Raw genomic sequence first — 10816 nt, forward strand, 5'->3', positions numbered from 1 at the left:
TCCTTGATCCTTACCAGATTATATGCCCCCCTCAGATCCAATTTAGAGAACACCTTGGCACCGACAATCTGACTAAACAAATCTGGAATCAAAGGAAAGGGGTAAGGATCACGGACGGTAATACGATTGAGCTCACGGAAGTCCAGACATGGTCTCAGGGTACCATCCTTTTTCTTTACAAAGAAAAATACAGCAGCCACTGGGGACTTGGATGGTCTAATATGTCCCTTTGCCAAACTCTCTGTAATATACTCTCGCATTGCCTTTCTTTCGGGTTCCGAAAGATTATACAACCGAGATTTGGGCAATTTAGCCCCGGGAATAAGATTGACGGGACAGACATACTTCCGGTGCGGAGGCAACTCCTGATTACCACTCTCAGAGAACACATCAGAAAATTCAGAAATGAACGAGGGTACAGTTTTAGTGGTAACCAAAGAGAACGATGCATTAAGACAGTTGTCCATGCAAAAATCACTCCAATCGAGAATCTGTCTCGCTTGCCAGTCAATGTTAGGGTTATGTTTGCTTAACCATGGTAAGCCCAACACCAACGGAGCAGGCAGACCCTCCAACATATAACAGGAGATAGATTCCAGATGCAAATCACCCACACTTAAATGAATGTCAATCACTACCTGCGACAGGCATTTTTGGGTTAGAGGTGCTGAGTCAATTGCAAAGACAGAAATACTTTTCTCTAATGAATTAGTAGTCAACCCGTGAATGCGTACAAACTGTCCATCAATCAAGTTAACTCCTGCCCCACTGTCGATAAATGCTTCGATTTTCACTGTTTTTGACTCTAGCGCCACCTCGGCAGACAGGAGAAAACGCGTACTACCAGTAAAAGACAAAAGTAGGTTTTCTTGCTCCCCACCCACACCACCAATAGTAATTTGGGGATTAAACGTTTTTTCCTTTTTGTTTACACCTTGATGCTGCAAGTACGGACAAATATTCACAAAATGTCCCTTCTTGCCACAATAAAAGCAGACTCCTTTCAAATGACCAAAACTTTTGCCAGAAGTTCCAGGAGTAGCTTCTACTAACTGCATAGGCTCCTCGCAAGGCGCAAACACCAGTGTCTCTCCATCATAAGTGTCAAAGGAAGCAGTTCCCTTATTGGACAGTACTTCCTGAAGGTGAGGACCCCTAGATCTCTCCCTCAGGTGTCTATCAAGATGTACAGCAAGGGACATAGCTGCTTCCAATGACTCAGGATTTTCATGAAAAGCCAATGCGTCCTGCAGTCTCTCAGAGAGACCCTGACAGAATTGGCTACGGAGAGCAGGATCATCCCACTCTGTATCGGTAGCCCATCTCCTAGATTCAGAGCAATAGCTCTCCGCGGAACGTTCTCCCTGCCGCAAACCCCGTAACTTGGTCTCGGCCTGAGAGATCCGATCCGGTTCATCGTAGATAAGACGCAAGGCTCTAAAGAATTAATCTACCAACAGGAGGGACGGTGATCCGGTCGGCAGAGAAAAAGCCCAAGATTGGGCATCCTCTTTAAGCAATGAAATAATCATACCCACACATTTACACTCATCCCCAGAAGAGTATGGACGCAGCCTAAAGTATAATTTAAATGACTCCCTGAACCGGATGAAATTGTCACTACCCCCGGAAAACCTGTCCGGGAGTGCCACCTTTGGTTCAGGGCAGGCCTGGGACCCACCACCGGAACCAGCAGCCTGTGGAGTCTGAATCTGGGCACTACATCTGCTTTTGAGAAATTGGCCTCAGGCCCACATTTTATATCACATTTGAATTAAAGATATTTATTATTTGTAGTTTTAACATCTTCAGAAGGCAGTGAATGGTCCTTGTATGTTGGTATTATCTCAGCAGTCCATAGAAGTATGAGCACTGTGTGGCACTGCTACTTAGGCATTGTACAGTACATACATTTTGCTTTGTACAGCTTTGTATTTAGATAGCTTTGATGGAATTATTATTTGTCCAATGTATGGCACTGGTACAATTACGTGAACACTGTATGACAGTGCACCATATTGTGCGGGAATCTAGCAAGCATTGCTTCTAGGGGAGAATATTTCCATACATTTCCAATGAAGCCTGTACAATAATGTACTATGACTTTCTATGAGCCTGTAATCTGTATTCCCACAAATGACTAAAAAATCATATTTAGTGTTGTTTGTAAACCAGTTCTTGGTTCTTTACATTTAACCAGAGCACAATTGATCACAGTATGAAAAGAAAGCAGAATCCATCTACCTGGACTACTTACTGAGAATCTACATATGGACGAGCATAACGGGACTGAGCAATTTGAATAAACAGTGGGGATTTGCCTCCTCTGTCAAGAAATCGGCGACTTGCTGGATGAATATTTTAAATTATTCATTGTGGAATAAAGAAGTTTCATTTATTCTCAGGCGCTGCAAATCTGCATGTGCCTCCCTTCCCGAGTCTGCTACTTTCCATTTTCATTGAAATCAAAAGTTTTTCCTGCGCAGGGCTAAGCTCCCTAATTCACAAAGCAACAACATCTCCTGCCCTTTAAAATGCAGTAAAACAATAATGGCAGAAGACATTCCTAGAAGTAATTACTAATCAAGTAATTACTGCACAGACACTAGTGTACTCGCTCCATAGGGAAGCCTTTCTGAGAGCTTTAAGGAAAATTCAGTATATTCTACTATTATGTTGTTGCTTTTCTGTGTGCCCTGTATTTGGTGTTACAAAAAGACTTTTATACTGTAGCTTCTAATAACTATAGATTAGAGATGATCGAACCTTTTGAGATTCAGTTCAATTTTGCTGAATTAAAAAAAAAAAGTTCTCAAAAATTCTACCCAATTGCACTGGAAATTTGTATATAACACCCTCTAATCTCCTCCGACTCAGAATTCTCTTTTCATAAATTTTTTCTGAATTTTTGTTTCTCCCCCCCCCCTTTCTGAGCTTTTAAACACGACAACAGCAGTAGAAAATCATCTCAGAGTGATACTGATATACAGTACATAGCTAAAGGTAAACGCATGGTTGACAAGGTTATACTTTTTCATATTACAAAGCTTCCAAAAATGGTAACTATCGGGGACAGATGGTGTTTAACCCTTTCATGACCAAAGGTCATTGATGCTCTAGTGTCCAGGTCAAAATTTACAAATCTGACATGCGGCACTTTATGTGGTAATAGCTTTGGAGCACTTTTATTTATCCAAGCCATTGTGAGATTGTTTTCTCCTGACACATTGTACTTCATGACAGTCATAAATTTGAGTCAATATATTTCACCTTTATTTATGAAAAAATCCCAAATTTACCAAAAATTTTGAAAAATTTGCAATTTTCTAAATTTCAACTTCTCTGCTTCTAAAACAGAAAGTGATACCTCATAAAATATTTATTACTTAACATTCCCCATATGTCTACTTTATGTTGGCATCATTTTAGAAAAGTCATTTTATTTTTTTAGGACGTTACAAGGCTTAGAAGTTTAGAAGCAATTCTTAAAATTTTTAAGAAAATTTCCAAAACCCACTTTTTAAGGACCAGTTCAGGTCTGAAGTCACTTTGTGGGGCTTACATAGTGGATACCCCCCATAAATGACCCCATTGTAGAAACTACACCCCTCAAGTTACTCAAAACTGATTTTACAAACTTTGTAACCCTTTAGGTGTTCTACAAGAATTAAAAGAAAATGGACATGAAATTTCTAAATTTCACTTTTTTGGCAGGGCGCAGAAGGAAAGGAGAGCCATATGGTTTTTGGACAACTCCCAAAAAGCGACCCTATTTTGGAAACTAGAGGATAAGTTGTCAGTTTTATTGGTACTATTTTGGGGTACATATGATTTTTAATACTTCTATATTACGTTTTTCGTGAGGCAAGGTAAACCAAAAATTGCTGTTTTGGCACCGTTTTTTTTTTGTTTTTTTTTACAACATTCATCTGACTGGGTAGATCATGTGCTATTTCTATAGAGCAGGTTGTTACGGACGCAGTGATATCAAATATGTCTACTTTTTTTGTTTGTTTGTTTCAGTTTTACATAATAAAGCATTTTTGAAAAAGAAATTATGTTTTTGTATGTCCATTTTCTGAACGCCATATGTTTTTTATTTTTCTGCCGGTCGTCTTGTGCAGGGGCTCATTTTTTGCAGAAAGAGTTGAGGTTTTAATTGGTACCATTTTTGGGTACATATGATTTTTTGATCATTCATTGTTACACTTTATGGGGCAAGGTGACCAAAAAACTGGCTGTTTTGGAACAGTTTTTATTTATTTATTTTTACAGCATTCATCTGAGGGGTTAGGTCATGTGATAGTTTTATAGAGCAGATCGAGCAATACCCAATATACAGTCAGGTCCATAAATATTGGGACATCGACACAATTCTAACATTTTTGACTCTATACACCACCACAATGGATTTGAAATGAAACAAACAAGATGTGCTTTAACTGCAGACTGTCAGCTTTAATTTGAGGGTATTTACATCCAAATCAGGTGAACGGTGTAGGAAATACAACAGTTTGCATAAAAGTAATGGGACAAATGGCTTCTCTGCTGTTCCATGGCCAGGTGTGTGTTATTCCCTCATTATCCCAATTACAATGAGCAGATAAAATGTCCAAAGTTCATTTCAAGTGTGCTATTTGCATTTGGAATCAGTTGCTGTCAACTCTCAAGATGAGATCCAAAGAGCTGTCACTATCAGTGAAGCAAGCCATCATTAGGCTGAGAAAAACAAAACAAACCCATCAGAGAGATAGCAAAAACATTAGGCGTGGCCAAAACAACTGTTTGGAACATTCTTAAAAAGAAGGAATGCACCGGTGAGCTCAGCAACACCAAAAGACCCGGAAGACCACGGAAAACAACTGTGGTGGATGACTGAAGAATTCTTTCCCTGGTGAAGAAAACACCCTTCACAACAGTTGGCCAGATCAAGAACACTCTCCAGGAGGTAGGTGTACGTGTGTCAAAGTCAACAATCAAGAGAAGACTTCACCAGAGTGAATACAGAGGGTTCAGCACAAGATGTAAACCATTGGTGAGCCTCAAAAACAGGAAGGCCAGATTAAAGTTTGCCAAACGACATCTAAAAAATCCTTCACAGTTCTGGAACAACATCCTATGGACAGATGAGACCAAGATCAACTTGTACTAGAGTGATAGGAAGAGAAGAGAATGGAGAAGGAAAGCAACTGCTCATGATCCTAAGCATACCCCCTCATCACTGAAGCATGGTGGTGGTAGTGTCATGGCGTGGGCATGTATGACTGCCAATGGAACTGGTTCTCTTGTATTTATTGATGATGTGACTGCTGCTGCTGACTAAAGCCGCAGGATGAATTCTGAAGAGTTTCGGGCAATATTATCTGCTCATATTTAGCCAAATTCTCCAGAACTCATTGGATGGCGCTTCACAGTGCAGATGGACAATGACCCAAAGCATACTGCAAAAGCAACCAAAGAGTTTTTTAAGAGAAAGAAGTGGAATGTTATGCAATGGCCAAGTCAATCCTCTGACCTGAATTCGATTGAGCATGCATTTCACTTGCTGAAGACAAAACTGACGGGAAAATGCCCCAAGAACAAGCAGGAACTGAAGACAGTTGCAGTAGAGGCCTGGCAGAGCATCACCAGGGATGAAACCCAGCATCTGGTGATGTCTATGCGTTCCAGACTTCAGGCTGTAATTGACTGCAAAGGATTTGCAACCAAGTATTAAAAAGTGAAAGTTTGATTTATGATTATTATTCTGTCCCATTACTTTTGGTCCCTTAACAAGTGGGAGGAGCATATGCGAACTGTTGTAATTCCTACACTGTTCACCTGATTTAGATGTAAATACCCTCAAATTAAAGCTGAGTCTGCAGTTAAAGTACATCTAGTTTGTTTCATTTCAAATCCATTGTGGTGGTGTATAGAGTAAAAAATGTTAGAATTGTGTCGATGTCCCAATATTTATGGACCTGACTGTATATATTTTTTCTTATTTATTAAAGTCTGTGAAGGTTCTCATTTATCCAGGTCATGGTATATCTAAAGAATAAATCAAGGCAACTGGAGTTACTGTAGATTTCTTGAAAACGTTTCACTTGTTCTCCCAACGAGCTTTCTCAATTCTGAGTGACTGTACAAGAATTATCTGGAAATAAATATTTAACTGAATCAACATCTGGTAATTATACCCAGCATGGGGTTAGAGGTCATTATACCCAGCATGGGGTCAAAGGTGTTGATTCCATTATCCTAATTGGAGTCAGTAAGTGATAATGACCTCCCAGAAAAATGTGTCAAGACAGCAAGACAGCATTGTATGTGGAAGACAATAGATGTCTAACCCCCCGCCTCTATTCAAGCTTGGCTTCTCCATTTTTACGTATATAGCCTCCTTCACACCTCATTTGTACCAATCGGCCTCCTTATCCAAAACACATACTTGACTGTCTTCAAAGGTGTGACCTGTTTCTTTTAGATGTAAGTACACGGCTGAATCTTGACCAGAGGTTTTGGCTCATATATATGGAGCCATACGCTGATGTAGTTGTTGTTTTGTTTCGCCGATATACAGTTCTGAGCATTCCTCATTCAACTGGACTGCGTATACAATGTTGTCCATCTTGTATTTAGGCGTGAGGTCTTTTGGATGAACCAGTTGTTGCCTCAGTTTGTTGCTGTGTTTAAAGCAGACAGGGATGTGATGTTTATTAAAAATCCTTTTGAGTTTCTCAGACACCCCAGCTACATATGGGATAACCATATTCTTGCGTCTGTCATGCTTCTCGCCCTCACTGGTAGTCTTGGTGCTCTTTCTTCTCCTTCCTTCTGTTTTGACAAAGGCCCAATCTGGATACCCACAAGTTTTAAGTGCCCCTCTGAGGTGTTTGAATTCCTTCACTTTGGCCTCTGTACTGGTGGGGATATTCTCTGCCTGGTGGTGTAGAGTCTGGATGACTCCCAGTTTGTGGTCTAGAGGATGGTGGGAATTAAATAGCAGGTACTGGTCTGTGTGTGTTGGTTTTCGATAGACATCTATTCCCAGCTACCTTCCCTCTTCCACTGTTATAAGACAGTCCAGAAACGCCAGTTTGTTGTTCTGCATATCTTCCCGCGTGAAATTGATGTTATGATCCACTGAGTTGATGTGGTCGGTGAAAGCCTGTAACTCTTGTTTATGAATTTTAACCCAAGTGTCATCCACATATCTGAACCAATGACTCGGTGTAATTCCAATGAAAGTGGTCAGGGCTTTCCTTTTCTACTTCCTCTATATACAGGTTCGCTACAATAGGTGAGACTGGCGATCCCATAGCACAGCCATGTTTTTGCTTGTACAACTTGTCCTTATACTTGAAGTAGGTGGTACTCAGACAAAGGTCCAGTAAGGCACACACCAATTAGGATAATGGAATCAACACCTTTGACCCCATGCTGGGCATAATTACCAGATGTTGATTCAGTTACATATTTATTCCCAGAGAATTCTTGTACAGTCACTCAGAATTGAGAAAGCTCGTTAAAAGAACGAGTGAAACGTTTTCAAGAAATCTACAGTAAGTCCAGTTGCCTTGATTTATTCTTTACAGATTTATTTATTTAAGCTTTACACAATAATAGCATTTCTGAAACCCAAAAAATTATGTTTTAGTGTCTCCATAGTCTGAGAGCCATAGCTTTTTTATTTTTGGGGCGATTGTCTTAAATAGGGCTCATTTTTTGCGGGATGATGTAACGGTTTGATTGGTACTATGTTGGGGTGTATACGCCTTTTTGATCGCTTGGTGTTGCACTTTTTGTGATGTAAGGTGACAAAAATGCCTATTTTTTACACCGTTTTTTTTCATTTTTTTTATGGTGTTTATTGGACGGGGTCGATCATGTGATATATTTATACAGATGGTCGTTATGGATGCGGTGATATCTAGTATGTGTGTTTTTTATTTATTTTTTTTTTTTTTTATAGGAAAAGGCAATTTATTCTTTTAATTTACATTTTTATTTATTTTTACTTTTATTATTTTCAATTTTTTTTTTATTAAGTCCCACTTGGATCTTGAAGATCCAGTAGGGCTGATGGCTGTACTATACTTTGCAATAGTATAATACTACCAGATTTCCTGTCGGTGGCAACACCGGGCGCCTTTGCAAAGCGTCTGGTTGCCATGGCAACCATCGTGCGCTGCAATCGCAGCACAGCAGCCCCGATGGTCGAGAGAGGGAGCCCCCTCCCTCTAATAACCCCATGGATGCCGCTGCCGTGGCATCTATGGGGTTACAGCAATGAGCTGACACTCACTGCTGATGGCGGTGGCTCAGGAATGGAGCCGCCGCCATCACACACAGCAGGGGGACCGCATCGGGGGCAGCGCTGGAAAAGGGGGGGGGGATATGGCCAGCATTGAGGGGCACAGATCGGGGAAGGATGAATGTATTGGGTGGGGAGGGGGCGGACCGCATCAGAGGCACGATACATGGATGGGGGGAGGGGACTGCATCAGGGGCAGGCAGAGGCAGGGCTCACGGTGGTGGTGGGGGGTTGGAGGCGCACAGGAAGGGGGCACAGATCGGGGGGCTTCAGGACACATTACCTGATTTCAGGCTCTGATCTGCACTCTGCAGATCAGAGCCTGAAATCAGGTAATGTGTCCTGAATAGGGATGAGCGAATCGATGAGCGAATAGGGATGAGCGAATCGACTTCGAATGAAACATGAATTCATTTCTGAAGTTATTACCTGAAGTCCTGCAAGACTTCACAAAGTAATAACTTTGGCTCATAGGAGCCAATACATTCTAATACTGTACGGAGCGCTCGCTCCATACAGTTTTCTAACAAAGATTTATGCGAATCGACTTGGGATGTTTCATCCGAAGTCGATTCGCTCATCCCTAGAAGGGAAGGATGAGATTTTTCAATGCCTTCATGCCAGTTGTATGGTGTAAATACATTGAGAAGTAAGGAGTTCAATGAGCACCATATTTATGATGCACCTGTTCCACGTTTTTTTAAGACACATGAGTCGTATAAACTGGGTGAAACAAGGAGTGACTTTTTTATTGCAATTTTTTAAATCAAATGTCTTCTATACTTACCGTAATTTTAAAAAAATGCGAATTCATCAGAAAATCGGGAGCATTGCACTTTGCATTCTACATTGCTTGGGAGTGATTGTGGCACATGTAGCGGGAAACTTGGTGGGGTGGGGGCCCATACTAAGTTTTGCTATCGTGTTCAATGAGATTTGTACATGCTCCCAGCTACTTGGCCTTATAGCTCTGGTTAGGGTTTTTCTGGCTTTTGCACGCCATTTTCAAAATATCTGCAGCTTCCCGTGCTGTATTGCAGAATCTATACCACAGAAGGAATTGCGGAGACATTTTGGCTGTAAGTGCACTCCTCAGCTAGCACCGTGTGTAAGTAATTGCATCTCATAGAGACTTTGGAGGTAACCAATGGTTCAGCCAGAACTTGTTCTAACTACTGTACTAAGATATGTGCCTCCATCATGTGTGGAGGTGTTTGTAGCTGTGCACTGCAGTAAAGAATCTCTGCTACCTTGTTCAGCTGCACTGTGCTCGCTCCGATCTCCTGTCTTTTACTTGCTTCATTATATTAAGGGCACCCCACCTTCCATCAGTCAGGAGACTCCAATGAGGGTATGCCCCAGAGAAGCAACTACTGTTCCTATCTGCAACCTTCTAATCACTCTAATCACTGTACCCATCCTGGAAGTGAGGGTGAAGACCCAGCCACCATCAGTTCTATAACTACTACCACTACTACCACTCTCACCTTCCTCTCCGCACTTCTAGCTGGGTTGTTGCATATGTGCCCGACTCTGTCCATATTATTTATCTTCCTACATGGTCATAAGTTGGGGGGTGCCTAGAGTCATGTGACAATTAATGTCTTCCCCTTCTCTCCCCTATGGCACGCTGCAGAAGCAGTCTACACTATTTTTTCTGCCTATCTGTGATTAGATCTGTGGTAGATTTGGGGAAGTGAAACAAGACAGCATGCCTTATCTGGAGTTCTGGAAGCGGTTCTGTTTACAGACTGGAATGGAGGTACATACATCTTCAGGGTATATTCACATAGGCTGAAATCCTTGGCGGGAAAATCAATAGCAGATCATTAGCTGAAAACAGGTTGGTTTTGGCGGCAGATTTGTAATTTGTAGGTGGTTTAAAAGTTTTTACAAGAGTTTTAGAAGAGTTTTTAGTTGAGGTTTCTCTGCTTCCCCATTGACTTCTATGGAGCCCACAATCAAATCTGCTGCAAAGAAGTCCTGAATAAAAAAAAAACTAATATGGTTATTTGAATGAAGAAATTAAAGTTATGGCGCCTGGAAAGCAGGGAGTAAGAAACTAAAAAAAACTTAACATTGCTGTATCCGGATGGGCGTTCTTTGCAGAATTTCTACAAGACTATTTATGTCAGATACATGGAGAAAATGCTGCAGACTGACGGTGAGGGCAACTAAGCTGTAGGTTTAGTGCTCCTTTCAGGGGCGGATTAAGTGTATCATAGGCCCAGGGCTGTTTACCATCTTGGCCCCCTCCCTCCATTTGCCCTGACCATCCCCCCTTTCATGTTCCACTCCATATTAACTTTACAGCCGACAGCCGAGGACCAGGAAGTGGTAAGTACATAGCGTTCACCGCTTCCTGGTCCTCCGGTACCAATGAGCGCTTCCAAAATGGAAGCGCTCATTAGTATTTGCCGGCCAGTAGGCTTGATTAGGGTGTGCCCAGGCACACCCGTCACACCCCATGCGCACGCCTATGCTCCTATAATCTTGCACTGCAAGTCAAATGAAGCAGCT

Source organism: Bufo bufo, chromosome 5 (genome assembly GCF_905171765.1).
Source record: "Bufo bufo chromosome 5, aBufBuf1.1, whole genome shotgun sequence".
NCBI classification, from domain to species: Eukaryota; Metazoa; Chordata; class Amphibia; order Anura; family Bufonidae; genus Bufo; species Bufo bufo.